Raw genomic sequence first — 12,264 nt, 5'->3', positions numbered from 1 at the left:
TCAAGAAAAAAGCAATTTAAAGGTAAGAATATTATTTTTCATTCTCAGTGACTAAATATTCATACACAAGAATGTAACCTAACATTCACTATAAGTATTTCATAAATATTTCTTATTTTTACTAGGAAATGTTTGATACATGATACATACAAAACAATAAATGAATCCAGCATATGTTTTTAAAATAAGAAAATTATCAGCAGGATTAAAACTCTGTGTTCTTCTCTGATCCTACTTCTCTGCCTCCCTCAAAGTAATCACTATCCTGAATGTCATCATCCCTTTGTTTAAAAAATAGTTTTATCCATGTGTATATGGATCCCTAAACCATGTATTCTTTAGTTTTGCCTTAAAAAAAAAAAAAAGTTTTTAAAAGCATTAGGGTACTGACAACACTACTCATCCACTGTATACTATCCCTGCCCTGCTTTCAAAGGGAACCTCTGTGATGTGACTTTAGCACCATTCAAGTGTCCAGCTCATTTTCAACCATTCATCTAACAGTTTTAACACCAATTAATACTCATTGCCTGAAATAATAATTTCATTAGGAATTGTGAAATGGTAATTTTCTAATTCTAGCTTTTTTTCTAAGCTTATGCCACTGCTTATGACAAAATAGAGCTTTCTCTAACTGTGGAATTCTTTTTTAAAATAGGGCTTTCCCTTTCAGTGGCCCTGAAATATAGTTCCTATAGGAAAGATGGAATAAATATTTAAGCATTGCTCTCCAGTTAACAATTTTCAAAGTAATTCTTTGGTTTAATATCAATCTCTTGTGTCCTTTTTTAAAATAGACTTTTTAGAATGGTTTTAGTTTTATAGAAACCCTGTCAACCCAAGATCCTATACTCAGTTATGATATCCTTCAGGAATGAAGGGAATTTGGGGATGTAAAAAAGTAAGAGAATTTACTTCCAGAAGATCTACTCAAAAAGAATAGCTAAGAGAAACTCTTGAAACAGACAGGAAATGATAAAAGAAGGGAACTCTGAATATATGGAATTAAGAAAGAATGAAATGCAGAAAGAGCAAAAATATGGGGAGACATAATAGACTATCCTTCTCCTCTTGGGTTTTCCAGATTATGTTAGGCAGTTTAAGTAAAAATTATAACACTGTGTAATGCAATTCTCAATGTACAAGAAGGAAAATATTGAGGACAGCTGTCATAAACAGTGTGTTAAAAAGCAGAGACATTACTCTGCCAATTAAGGTCCGTCTAGTCAAAGCTATGGTTTTTCCAGTAGTCATGTATGGACATGAGAGTTGGACTAGAAAGAAGGCTGAATGCCAAAGAATTGATGCTTTTGAACTGTGGTGTTGGAAAAGACTCTTGAGAGTCCCTTGGACTGCAAGGAGATCAAACCAGTCAATCATAAAGGAAATCAATCCTGAATATTCACTAGAAGGATTGATGCTGAAGCTGAAGCTGCAATACTTTGGCTATCTGGTGTGAACAGCCAACTCATTAGAAAAGAACCTGATGCTGGGAAAGAATGAAGGCAGGGAGAAGGGGTCGACAGAGATGAGATGGTTGGATGGCATCACTGACTCAATGGACATGAGTTTCAGCAAGCTCTGGGAGACGGTGAAGAACAGGGAAGCCTGGCCTGCTGCAGTCCATGGGGTCACAAAGAGCCAAACATGACTGAGCAACTGAACAACAACAACGTTACAAAGGGGAGTACAAAGGGACCTGAAAGTCAAAGTGTTCGTTGCTCAGTGGTGTCTGACTCTCTGCTACCCCACAGACTGCAGCTCTTCAGGCTCCTCTGTCCATGGAATTCTCCAGGCAAGAATACTGGAGTGGGTTGCCATTCCCTTCTCCAAGGGATCTTCCTGACCCAGGGATCGAACGTGGGTCTCCCGCTTTGCAGGCAGATTCTCTACCGTCTGACCCACCAAAGGCATTTAAAGGGACCTAAATGGAAGTAAATGTTGACACCAGTAAGACTGCAATAAGTTATGTGCACATAATGTAATGCTTAGAACAACTATTTTAAAATATATACAGAGAAACACATTTTAAAATTCTAAAGATTAGTTAAAATGAAATTCTAAATAATTCAAGTAACAAACATAAAAACAAGAAAAATGAAACAATATAATGAGAAAAGAACAAGCAACAAAACAGCAAATTATATCAATAATTACATTAAGTGTGCCTGCATGCTCAGTTGCTCAGTCATGTCAAACTCTTTGCAACCCATAGACTATAGCCCACCAGGCTCATCTATCCACAGAATTTTTCAGGCAAGAATACTGGTATGCCATTTCCTACACCAGGGGATCTTCCCTACCAAGGGATTGAACCCGTGTCTCTTCCATCTCCTGCACTGGCAGATGGAATCTTTACCACTTGCATCACCTGGGAAGCCCTACATTAAGTGTAAATGATCCAAATGCACCAAGATAAAATTAGCTAATGAATTTTAAAACATGGCCCAGAGTGATATCACAGAAGATGGCCAAGTAGGAAACTCCAGGAATCAATCCCTCCATGAAAACAACCATTTAGCTGGCAAAAGCTGGCAAAATCAACTATGAGGAAACTCCAGTCTAGGCAAACACTTGTAGTGTTCAAAGGAGTGCTTGATGAAGAAAGAGGCTGATAAATTTTGTGAATTTCAGTGTTTTGCATGGCAGCTTCTATTACCCATCAGTCTACCATATAGCAGGTAGCCATAGGAATAGAAGCCCAATTCTTGGTGTAGCTAGATGTTGCCAAGTTAGGCAATAGGGACCCTGACCTCCAAAAATTGTGGTAAGTGTTCTTATCTGCCTGGTAGTACTCTTCCAGGGGACTAGCCCAGAGGCTGGCTATTATTTCAACCCACTGACCTAACGCAGCTTCCCAAGAAGTGTCTGTAGAAAGAATTTAAGGTGAGAACATATTTTTATTTTTTTTTCTTATTGGATCCAAGCTTTGAAGGAAGTCTCTTCTAGATCACTGACTGACCATGAAGATAATGAAACACAGACTTCAAGACTGTGCATGACGGTATCTTGTGTGATACTCTGTTTTGCAAAAATGCCTTGCAAAATTCATTAAGGAGATGATTGCAGCCTTCAAAAAGCAATAACATCAATCCCAAGAGATGAAGGAGATTTTTATTTCCAGAGTCACAATATCACAATATTCAAAATGTTCAGGATTAAAAGCATACAAATAAAAAGGAAAGTATGGCCCACTCACAGGAAAAAAAAAAAAAAACTGAAAGAAACCATCTCTGAGGAAACACAGATACCAGACATACTATTAATGTACAATAATTGTGAGTTAACTGTTTTACTTACCAGTTCAGTTCAGTCGCTCAGTCGTGTCCGACTCTTTGTGACCCCATGGACTATAGCATGCAAGGCCTCCCTGTCCATCATCAAGTCCTGGAGTTTACTCAGACTCAAGTCCATTGAGTCAGTGATGCCATCCAACCTTCTCATCCTCTGTCATCCCCTTCTCTTCTGCCTTCAACCTTTCCCAGCATCAGGGTCTTTTCAAATGAGTCAGTTGTTCACATCTGAGGCCGAAGTATTGGAGTTTCAGCTTCAACATCAGTCCTTTCAATAAATATTCAAGATTGATTTCCTTTAGGATTTCCTTTAGGATATGTTGGATATCCTTGCTGTCCAAGGGACTCTCAAGAGTCTTCTCCAACACCACAGTTCAAAAGCATCAATTCTTCAGTGCTCAGCTTTCTTTATAGTCCAACTCTTACATCCATACATGACTACTGGAAAAACCATAGCTTTGACTAGATGGAACTTCATTGGCAAAGTAATGTCTCTGCTTTTTTAATATGCCTGTCTAGGTTGGTCATAACTTTTCCACTGAATAGCTAAAGGAAACACAGAACAGAAAAACTAAAAGAAATCAGGAGAATGATACATGATTCAGAAGTGAATATCATAAAAGGGATGAAAATTATAAAAAGGAATCAAATAGAAATTCTAGAGCTGTAAAAGTACAATAGTTAAACAATACATACAATATTGTGCTGAGAAGTACAACAGCTCCTCTAATTGAACTCAAGGGAAGTTCAACAGCAGATTTGAGCAGGTAGAAGGAAGAATAAGTGAGCCTGAAGATGGGGCAATTTAAATTACACTGAGAAGCAGAAACTAAAAGAAATAAAGAAAAAGAACAGCCTAAAAGACTAGTGGGGTACCATAAAGCATACCAACATATACACAAAATGGCAGTGTCAGAAGGAGAGAAGAAGAAGAATATTTTAAGAAATAATAGCTGAAAACTTAACAAATTTGATGAAAGACATGAATCTACACTTTCAAGAAGTTCAAAGAACTCCAAATAACATAAACTCAGAGAGGTCCATAACGAAGACATATTATTATCAAACTGTAAGATGACAAAGTAAGAGAGAATATCTTGAAGGTATCAAGACAGAAGCAACTTGCTATTATATAAGGAAACCTCAGTAAGATTAAGAGCCAATTTCTTCATCCAAAAACATGGAGGCCAGGAGGCAGTGAGAACATCTATTTAAAGTGGTGAAAAGGAAAAACAAAAACCTGTTAACCAAAATTCTATACCTGGCAAAAAAACTCCTTCAAAAATAAAGAAGAAATTAAAGCATTTCCAGATGAAAGTCCATTACTAAAGATCAGTCCCAGAAATGTTAAAAGGGAGTCTTTTAGGCTTAAAGAACACTAAATAGTTACTTAAAACCATATGAAGAAATAAGAACACTGGCAAAAGCATGTATATAGATAAACATAAAATCTAGTGGTATTGTATTTTTGGTTTGTAATATAATTTTAAAAAGAAATGCATATTATTGTTTTCCTTTCCAATATGATTTAAAAGAGAAATGTATAACACAATAATTACAAATCTATGTTAATAGACACATAATGTAGAGGCATATGACAATGCAAACATGAATTGGGATGAAGCTGTATAATAGCAGAGTTTCTGTGTACTACTGAAAATAAGTTGGTAATAATTCAAACAAGATTGTTATAAATTTTAATCCCCATGGCAACCACTAAGAAAATGACTAAAAACTATAGAAAAAAAAGAAGGAAACAAAACAGTATATCATAAAAAAAATCAATTAAACACAAAAGATGGTAATAATGGAGAAATTGAGAAACAAAAATATGACACACAGAAAACAAATGTAAGAAGTAACCACAGAAGCCAAACATAAAAGGCCCTATGCTGCACAGTTCCATTTATATGAAATACCTAGAATGGGCAAATCCATAGCAGATTAGTGGTTGTCAGAGTTTACGGGAAGACAGAAATGGGGAGTGACTGTGGAATGGGTCTGGAGTTTCTTTTTCCGGTGATGAAAATATTCTGAAATTAGCGAGTAATGATAGTTGTACATCATTGTGAATGTACTAAATATAACTTAATTGGATACTAAAATGCTTAAAATGCTGAATTTTATATTATTTGTCATAATATATATATAGAGAAAAATGTTCAATGACCATGTTCAAGTGACAATAAGTCAGTAAGACCATCTTTGCTTACTTTATTTCTAGAAATAAGAAAATTGGTAATCCTATATAACATTTCAAAGTTAGTACAAAGTACTAAACTTATTGCCAAGACTCTGAGAGGAGGATCTTTTCTTTCACGGCAATGATGAATTTACTAATTTGAAAAAAAGCATATTACAACAATGAGTGCATGCTAAGTGGTTTCAGTTGTGTCCGACTCCTTGCAGTCCTGTGGACCACAGCCCACCAGACTCCTCTGTCCATGGGATTTTCCAGGCAAGAATACTGGAGTGGGTTGCCATTCCCTTCTCCAGGGGATCTTCCCAACCCAGGGATCAAAGCTGGGTCTCCCACATTTCAGGCAAATTCTTTACCATCTGAGCCCCCAGGGAACCCATTACAACAGTAAGAGGCAGCAAAATGAAATTCATTACTTCCAAGGAAGTAAAAACTGATCATGTAAACAACTTCAAAATTATTTAAAGTATAATATGATAGCCAAACGACTAAAGAAAATTTGCATTTATTACTTGTAGACTTTTGGATCGCAGCCATTCTGACTGGTGTGAAATGGTACCTCATAGTGGTTTTGATTTGCATTTCTCTGATAATGAGTGATGTTGAGCATCTTTTCATGGGTTTGTTAGCCATCTGTATGTCTTCTTTGGAGAAATGTCTATTTAGTTCTTTGGCCCATTTTTTGATTGGGTCATTTATTTTTCTGGAGTTGAACTGTAGGAGTTGCTTGTATATTTTTGAGATTAGTTGTTTGTCAGTTGCTTCATTTGCTATTATTTTCTCCCATTCTGAAGGCTGTCTTTTCACCTTGCTAATAGTTTCCTTCAATGTGCAGAAGTTTTTAAGGTTAATTAGGTCCCATTTGTTTATTTTTGCTTTTATTTCCAATATTCTGGGAGGTGGGTCATAGAGGATCCTGCTGTGATGTATGTCAGAGAGTGTTTTGCCTATGTTCTCCTCTAGGAGTTTTATAGTTTCTGGTCTTACGTTTAGATCTTTAATCCATTTTGAGTTTATTTTTGTATATGGTGTTAGAAAGTGTTCTAGTTTCATTCTTTTACAAGTGGTTGACCAGATTTCCCAGCACCACTTGTTAAAGAGATTGTCTTTAATCCATTGTATATTCTTGCCTCCTTTGTCAAAGATAAGGTGTCCATATGTGCGTGGATTTATCTCTGGGCTTTCTATTTTGTTCCATTGATCTATATTTCTGTCTTTGTGCCAGTACCATACTGTCTTGATAACTGTGGCTTTGTAGTAGAGCCTGAAGTCAGGTAGGTTGATTCCTCCAGTTCCATTCTTCTTTCTCAAGATCGCTTTGGCTATTCGAGGTTTTTTGTCTTTCCATACAAATTGTGAAATTATTTGTTCTAGCTCTGTGAAGAATACCGTTGGTAGCTTGATAGGGATTGCATTGAATCTATAAATTGCTTTGGGTAGTATACTCATTTTCACTATATTGATTCTTCCAATCCATGAACCTGGTATATTTCTCCATCTATTAGTGTCCTCTTTGATTTCTTTCACCAGTGTTTTATAGTTTTCTATATATAGGTCTTTAATTTCTTTAGGTAGATATATTCCTAAGTATTTTATTCGTTCTGTTGCAATGGTGAATGGAATTGTTTCCTTAATTTCTCTTTCTGTTTTCTCATTATTAGTGTATAGGAATGCAAGGGATTTCTGTGTGTTGATTTTATATCCTGCAACTTTACTACAGTCATTGATTAGTTCTAGTAATTTTCTGGTGGAGTCTTTAGGGTTTTCTATGTAGAGGATCATGTCATCTGCAAATAGTGAGAGTTTGACTTCTTCTTTTCCAATTTGGATTCCTTTTATTTCTTTTTCTGCTCTGATTGCTGTGGCCAAAACTTCCAAAACTATGTTGAATAGTAATGGTGAAAGTGGGCACCCTTGTCTTGTTCCTGACTTTAGAGGAAATGCTTTCAATTTTTCACCATTGAGGATAATGTTTGATGTGGGTTTGTCATATATAGCTTTTATTATGTTGAGGTATGTTCCTTCTATTCCTGCTTTCTGGAGAGTTCTTATCATAAATGGATGTTGAATTTTGTCAAAGGCTTTCTCTGCATCTATTGAGATAATCATATGGTTTTTGTTTTTCAATTTGTTAATGTGGTGTATTACATTGATTGATTTGCGGATATGGAAGAATCCTTGCATCCCTGGGATAAAGCCCACTTGGTCATGGTGTATGATCTTTTTAATGTGTTGTTGGATTCTGATTGCTAATATTTTGTTAAGGATTTTTGCATCTATGTTCATCAGTGATATTGGCCTGTAGTGTTCTTTTTTTGTGGCATCTTTGTCAGGTTTTGGTATTAGGGTGCTCATTAGGCCTCATAGAATGAGTTTGGAAGTTTACCTTCCTCTGCAATTTTCTGGAAGAGTTTGAGCAGGATAGGTGTTAGCTCTTCTCTAAATTTTTGGTAGAATTCAGCTGTGAAGCCGTCTGGACCTGGGCTTTTGTTTGCTGGAAGATTTTTTATTACAGTTTCAATTTCCATGCTTGTGATGGGTCTGTTAAGATTTTCTATTTCTTCCTGGTCGAGTTTTGGAAAGTTGTACTTTTCTAAGAATTTGTCCATTTCTTCCAGGTTGTCCATTTTAAAGTCTACAAGTAATAAATGCTGGAGAGGGTGTGGAGAAAAGGGAACCCTCTTACACTGTTGGTGGGAATGCGAACTAGTACAGCCACTATGGAGAACAGTGTGGAGATTCCTTAAAAAACTGGAAATAGAACTGCCTTATGATCCAGCAATCCCACTGCTGGGCATACACACTGAGGAAACCAGAAGGGAAAGAGACACGTGTACCCCAATGTTCATCGCAGCACTGTTTATAATACCCAGGACATGGAAGCAACCTAGGTGTCCATCAGCAGATGAATGGATAAGAAAGCTATGGTACATATACACAATGGAGTATTACTCAGCCATTAAAAAGAATACATTTGAATCAGTCCTAATGAGGTGGATGAAACTAGAGCCTATTATACAGACTGAAGTAACCCAGAAGGAAAAACACCAATACAGTATACTAATGCATATATATGGAATTTAGAAAGATGGTAACAATAACCCTGTGTACGAGACAGCAAAAGAGACACTGATGTATAGAACAGTCTTATGGACTCTGTGGGAGAGGGAGAGGGTGGGAAGATTTGGGAGAATGGCATTGAAACATGTAAAATATCATGTATGAAACGAGATGCCAGTCCAGGTTTGATGCACGATACTGGATGCTTGGGGCTAGTGCACTGGGACAACCCAGAGGGATGGTATGGAGAGGGAGGAGGGAGGAGGGTTCAGGATGGGGAACACATGTATACCTGTGGCGGGTTCATTTTGATATTTGGCAAAACTAATACAAATATGTAAAGTTTAAAAATAAAATAAAATTTAAAAAAAAGAAAATTTGCAGTGTTTTAAATCTAACTTCTTTTCCACCTTTATTTTCTATTGGAGCATAAACTGATTTATAATCTACAATATATTTATTAAAAACCTTTATACAACTTAACAGAAAAGCAAACAATCCAATTAAAAATGAGGAGAGACCCTGAATAGACATTTTTCCAAAGAAGACATAAATATGGCCAACAGGTACAGGAAAAGGTGCTCAACATCACTAATCATCAGTTCAGTTCAGTTCAATTGCTCAGTCGTGTCCTACTCTTTGCAACCTCATGAACCGCAGCACGCCAAGCCTCCCTGTCCTTCACCAACTCCCAGAGTCCACCCAAACCCATGTCCATTGAGTCAGTGACGCCATCCAACCATCTCATCCTCTGTCGTCCCCTTCTCCTCCTGCCCTCAATCTTTCCCAGCATCAAGGTCTTTTCAAATGAGTCAGCTCTTCGCATCAGGTGGCCAAAGTATTGGAGTTTCAGCTTCAACATCAGTCCTTCCAATGAACACCCAGGTCTGATCTCCTTTAGAATGGACCGGTTGGATATCCTTGCAGTCCAAGGGACTCTCAAGAGTCTTCTCCAAAACCACAGTTCAAAAGCATCAATTCTTCGGCGCTCAGCTTTTTTTATAGTCCAACTCTCACATCCATACATGACCACTGGAAAAACCATAGCCTTGACTAGATGGACCTTTGTTGGCAAAGTAATGTCTTTGCTTTTGAATATGCTGTCTAAGTTGGTCATAACTTTCCTTCCAAGGAGTAAGTGTCTTTTAATTTCATGGCTGCAGTCACCATCTGCAGTGATTTTGGAGCCCCCCAAAATAAAGTCTGACACTGTTTCCACTGTTTCCCCATCTATTTCCCATGAAGTGGTGGGACCGGATGCCATGATCTTCGTTTTCTGAATGTTGAGCTTTAAGCCAATTTTTTCACTCTCTTCTTTCACTTTCATCAAGAGGCTCTTCAGTTCTTCATTTTCTGCCATAAGGGTGGTGTCAATAACCTGCATATCTGAGGTTATTGATATTTCTCCCGGCAATCTTGATTCCTCCTTGTGCTTCATCCAGCCCAACGTTTCTCATGATGTACTCTGCATAGAAGTTAAATAAGCAGGGTGACAATATACAGCCTTGACATACTCCTTTATTGGAACCAGTCTGTTGTTCCATGGCCAGTTCTAACTGTTGCTTCCTGACCTGCATACAGGTTTCTCAAGAGGCAGGTCAGGTGGTCTGGTATTCCCATCTCTTTCAGAATTTTCCAGTTTATTGTGATCCACACAGTCAAAGGCTTTGGCATAGTCAATAAAGCAGAAATAGATGTTCTTCTGGAACTCTCTTGCTTTTTCCATGATCCAGCAGATGTTGGCAATTTGATCTATGGTTCCTCTGCCTTTTCTAAAACCAGCTTGAACATCTAGAAGTTCACAGTTCACATATTGCTGAAGCCTGACTTGGAGAACTTTGAGCATTTCTTTCCTAGAGTGTGAGATGAGTGCAATCATCAGGGAAATGCACATCAAAACTACAATAAAATATCACCTCACATCTGTAAGAATGGCTATTACCAAAAAAACAAGAAATAACAAATGTTGGCAAGAACATGGAGAAAAGGGAGCCCTTATGTCCTGTTGGTACGTGTCTGTGTGTGTGTTCGTTTGCTCAGTCGTATCCAACTCTTTGCAACCCCACAGACTGTAGCCCACAAGGTTCCTTTGTTCATGGAATTCTCCAGGCAAGAAAACTGGAGTGGGTTGTCATTCCCTTCTCCAGGGGATCTTGCTGACCCAAGAATCAAAACCGAGTCTCCCACACAGCTGTCAGATTCTTTACCATCTGAGAGCCACCAGGAAGCCCCATGCTGCTGGAGGGAATGTCAACTAGTGCAGATATTAAGAAAAACAGTATGAAGATTCCTCAAAAAATTAGAACTATCATATAACCCAACAGTTCCTTTGGTATTTACCCAAAGGAAACAAAATCACTATCTTGAAAATATATCTGCACTCCAGCGTTCAAAGAAGCATTTTTTACAACTGGCAAGTCATGGAAACAAGAGATCATTAAGAGAGTGTTTTTTTTTTTAATGTGGCATGTATACAACTGAATATTATTCAATAATAAAAAGAAGGAAATTCTGCCATTTGTGACAACATGAATTATACTAAGTGAAGTCAGACAGAGAAAGACATATACCAATACTGTATGATCTCACTTACAAATGGACTCTGAAAAAAGAAAAAAAAAAAAGATGAAACCAAAGCCACAGATAACAGAGAAGAAACTAATGGCTGCCAGAGGCAGTGGCTGAAACGTGTGAAGGAGGCCAAAAGCTACAAATTTCCAATTATAAAATAATTAACTCATGGGGATATAATATACAGAATGGTGATCATAGTTCATATTTCTTGAAATGAAAGTTGCTGAGAGATTTTTTTTAACCAGTCATCTTTTATTGGCTATTAAATCTCCACTAGGCTATGAAAGGATTCAGGGGTGCCCAGCAAAGAATGCAGAATGCCCTCTTCAGTGGTACTCGCTTGGCTGCTCTTGTTTAAGTTCCTTGTAAGAACGGCAAACAGTTGAAAAACATGTAAGCTGCCAGCACCATAGAAAGCCCGGCAACACTCCCTTTCTTCATGTTTAACTTGTAATACTGGCAATAACCTCTCTGAAATGCTCCAGCAATGCCTTTAGGGATGAAATCTCGCATTAGTATCCAGCTTGACAGCTCCCTTAATTTGACATCCAGGAGTTTCTTTTCCTTAAATGGCACAACTGATGCCATCTTGGAGTCCTGGCAGTCTGCTCCAATATGAACTCTTCTGTGTTGAGCAAGGTTTGAGGCACAACAAAAAGCCTTCCCACATTCTTCATCGGGTTTCTCACCACTGTGAATGATCTGATGCAGAAAAAGAGATGAATGTTTCCCAGATACAAACATTTTTCTATTGCTGACTATTTTATAACTTGAATCCAAATCTGTATTTCAGCTTCTTGTTTCTTCCTTCACAACCATCCAAGGGTCTCTTTTTCCCTTCAATAACACAATGATCTCTGGCTTAGAAATGAAATGGCCATTTGAGACCAAGTTACTATAATTCTCCATCATCACATTGCAATACAATTTCTTTTGAAGAGGGTTGAGAAACTCCCACTCACGCGGAAAGAACTCTTATGGCCACACCCCTGAGTGTTATTGGTCCCCGGGCCATGGTTTTAGACCTGCAAAAACTGATTCCTCCTCAGGGTTCCTTTATCAGAAAAACAGAGTCCAGAAAACCATACCGTTCCTTGCTAGCTTGTGTTCCCCTTGCACAGTCGTGTTTGTGGTAAC

General features: G+C 37.7%; 1 pseudogene; it reads right to left on the bottom strand.

Moving 5' to 3' along the window:
* Nucleotides 1-11,453: 11,453 nt before the first annotated feature.
* On the bottom strand, nucleotides 11,454-11,715 carry LOC102264393 (ATP synthase subunit f, mitochondrial pseudogene; annotated as a pseudogene).
* Nucleotides 11,716-12,264: the final 549 nt, after the last annotated feature.

The sequence above is a fragment of the Bos mutus genome, chromosome 2, assembly GCF_027580195.1.
Source record: "Bos mutus isolate GX-2022 chromosome 2, NWIPB_WYAK_1.1, whole genome shotgun sequence".
In the NCBI taxonomy this organism is placed as follows: domain Eukaryota; kingdom Metazoa; phylum Chordata; class Mammalia; order Artiodactyla; family Bovidae; genus Bos; species Bos mutus.
The sequence above is the reverse complement of the archived record's forward strand: the minus strand, read 5'-3'. Positions and strand labels throughout refer to the sequence as shown.